The sequence below is a fragment of the Cornus florida genome, unplaced genomic scaffold (assembly GCF_030987335.1).
Source record: "Cornus florida cultivar Cherokee Brave unplaced genomic scaffold, ASM3098733v1 CherokeeBrave_3.0.0_Hap2_Chr10, whole genome shotgun sequence".
Lineage (NCBI taxonomy): Eukaryota > Viridiplantae > Streptophyta > Magnoliopsida > Cornales > Cornaceae > Cornus > Cornus florida.
The window spans coordinates 11,325,834-11,329,702 of record NW_026775580.1 but is presented as its reverse complement, the minus strand read 5'-3'; positions in this window follow the sequence as shown (position 1 = coordinate 11,329,702).

The window sequence follows — 3,869 nt, the reverse complement described above, 5'->3', positions numbered from 1 at the left end:
CTCTCTTGCATTTAAAGTGTTAGCTATTTGCCCTACTTGGGTTTCTAGCTTAACAATGGATTGAGAGTGAGAATGAAACAATTGTGTGTTTGCCTCTAAAGTGCCCAAAGTGGTCAAAACTTTCTCTTCAAAAGCGGGACTTCTAACATTTTCTTGGGAATATAATGGATTGGGAAAATGAGAATTTGAAAATTGGTTTCCTTGTGATTGGTATGATGATCTAAAACCTTGGGAACCTTGGCTTTGCATTGGAGGTAGAATGTATTTTCCTTGAAAACCGCCTTGAGAAGGGTTTGAGTCCTCCCCTTGGTTTTTCCAAGAGAAATTCGGGTGATTCCTCCAATTAGGATTGTAATGATTACCATAAGGATTGTTCCCTTGATTAGTAAAAACAACATTTGCTTGTTCATGATGCTCACTTTGCACATGTCCATAGGGGCAATTGGAAGTAGAATGTAAAACACTTGAACAAGTCATACATGTCTCGTTAGATGCATAATAAGAATGGTTAAGGAAGGAAGATACTTGATTCACCGAGTTTTGGTTGATCAAAAATTTGAGATAATGATTTCATTTCGGCGGCAATTTCATTGGAGTGGTTAACTTGATGTAAGCCTACACTTTTCCTACCACTAGAATTTCTACCATTCTTTGAAGATAAAGTACGATGCAAAGAATTTTCACTCATGCTCTCATAAAGACGCCACACATCATCCTCATGCCTATCAATGTAAGAGCCACCCATGGAAGCATCAACCATGCCTTTGTAATTGTTCGATAAGCTCTCAAAGAAATATTGAACTAATTGCCATTTGGGCATGTCATGATGTGGACACTTCCTAAGCAATTCATTAAAGTGTTTCCATGCCTCATGAAATGTTTCTCCATCCCCATGTGAAAATTCTCGAATTGAGGTTCTCATGGCATTGGTCTTAGAAACCGGATAGTACTTCTTCAAGAACTCTTGTTGCATTTTCGCATAAGAAGTTATTGAAAAAGGCCTAAGATTGTTAAACCAATATTTTGCCTTGTTTTTAAGGGTGAATGGAAAAAGTTTAAGCCTTAAGACCTCTTCTGGCATGTCTGTGTATTTTATGGTGGAACATACTTCAAGGAACTCATCCAAATGCTTGTAAGGTTCTTCACTTGGAAGTCCATGATAATTAGGAAGCATTTGAATGGTTTGTGACTTGATTTCATAGTGGTATGCTCTAAATGGTGGCAATTGAATGCATGTGGGTGCATTATATTCATTAGGCATATAGTGATCTCTTAATGCCAGGGGAGGATTAACAATTGGAGGTGCAACATGGGCACTTTGGTTGCCTTGAGTGATGGGAGGTGGTGGAGCATAGATTGGCCTTGGCATTCCCAATGGAACTTGGCCTTGTTGTTGTGGTGGATGAATTAATGGCTTTGGCATGCCTAATGGAACTTGCATGTTATCATGATCCACATTGGGGTGGAGGATACCTTGTTGGTCTATGTGACCAAGGTCCTCCACATGGTCCTCATTGTGTCCTTCCATTGATGAAATGGATTGACTAGAACTACCTCTTCCCCTAGGGTTTCGAACAATGGATTCAAGATGAAAATTTAAAGGGACAAGAGTGGGTCTCAATAATCTACGACCATGCATGCACAATGCAACACAATAAGCAATAATAACAAACACTTCACCTTCACAACAAATCAACAATCAACAACCTTCCTATATATATAATGTTCTCATACTTCCATGCTTTAACAATATGCAAGAAAAGAAAATTGCCTCCACGTAGGCTCTCGATTTAACTAAGAATTGAATTACAAGCCTCCACGCGGGCCGATGATTTAACTAAGGGATGAGTAAAGAAAAGCTCACAAAGGTCCTTTAGCACGTCAACTCCAAATTTATAGCTTAGCTTAGCAATTTTTTATGATTTTAGCATTTTTCCTTTGCTTGCATAGCTCCTTTGCTTGCTTCCTAGCTCAATATTCCTCGTCAAACAAGAACAAACACAATAAGTAACAAAAATTGAAAACAAAGTAAAGACACAATCAAAAGAGTACGAATTCCTAATTGATTCCACAAATACGACGTTGCCAATCAATCAATCCCCAGCAACGGCGCCAAAAACTTGGTGCTGCCGTTGATTCACACCTAAAGTTTGTGCAATGTGGCCAAGTTTTACATTTAGAAATTGCCACTACTACTTTTCACTAAAAATATAGCTAGGGTGAATAGGGATAGTCCCAAGGGATTGAGGGTCACACTAGGATGAGGAATCAAGATTAGGGTTAGTAGGTCGAGTGATCAAAATGGTAGTTGGTTGGTTGGGTTAAACTAGATGCAAATTAAATTAAATTAAATTAAGCAATAATGCAATAGAGAGAATAAATGAGAGAGAGAGATCTTGCAGTTTAGAGATTACCACTAAGAATACTTTTTTACATCTTTAATGCATGATTAATGAGGGGAAGAACATGTATTGCAACAAAGTGTGTGTGTGTGGTTGCTCCAACAAACATGGATGACAAATTAAGCATATATTGTCTAAACAACATGGTGGATAGCACAATATATCAAATTAAGCCATTAATTATTTCTTTATGCTCACAATTCAAACACATCACAAGGTTAGAAGTACATGTTACTTGCTTTTCATAAGTATGGAACATCAACAACAAGCATAGATTATCCTCCCATTTAACAACTACACTATAACTAAGCTAATGACATGAAATTAAACTAATTAAACTAAGGGAGATGTACAATCCATTAAGAAATGAGTATGAACCATCAAATAAACCACAAGAACATGACATTAAGTACTATGTCTTGACAATCTCTAAATCTATAGCATCAACACACATAGACATGCATCAATAACACAAGAAATAGAGACAAACACATGAACATCTATTCTTGCATACATAGACATATGGATATAATGAAATAATCAATTGGAAGCATTAAACCACATAAATCATTGAAGAAACAAGATCTATATATATAAAAGTGTCAAGACATGAATCACAATACAAATCCCCTCAAAAATACATAAATCAAGAAGTATAAAGCATGCTTAGGGCTAACTCTAGCCCCAAGAGGATGTCTAGCCACTCATGGATGATGTCCTCCAACCCTCAAGGGTAAGGTCCATGGAAGAAATCTGCTCCTTGGTTGATGAAGAGTCTCCAATGGTGTCTCTAGCCTCCTCTTTTTCTTTCCTTCCTCCTTAAGAGTTCTATAAGGTATGGTATGGTATGATATAAAAAGTAATCCTTATCCTTATATAGGTAGGTCAAATGACACCCAAAATGAGCTAGGATCGTACAACAAATATTCCCCAATGATTGGATGAAGGACAACTTTTGTGAGCTGGAAATTTAACTTTTTCGCACTGGAGGAAGTTCGATCGATCGAACCTTGGACTTGGATCGATCGAACATGGCTGAGATCTATCGAACTTAGGCTGGATTGATCCTTAATGGCGGCGCCTTTTTGGATAAAAACAAATCTGAGATATTTTGGAGATGTTTTTGGGAAAAGGACAAAAGTGGTTGGTAGGGTGGTACAACTAGATAAGATCAATCATTTGGATAAGGACAAGAATGTTCGACCGATCAGAGATGGAAGTTGGATTGATCGAACTTGAAGATTTTTGAATAGGAACAAATATGGCTCAGATCCATCTTGAAGTGCTGAGATCTATAAAAGTTGGATCGATCGAATTTTTCTTGAGATCGATCAAAGTTGCTGAAAGTCCACCATTTGTTTCCTTTTGCTCTACTTTGCTCATTTCTTTGATTCATCCCAGAATTGCTTCAATTATGCTCTTATTTAGCTGAGTTAGCTTATTTTGGGGATAAGTACCTGAAAATGG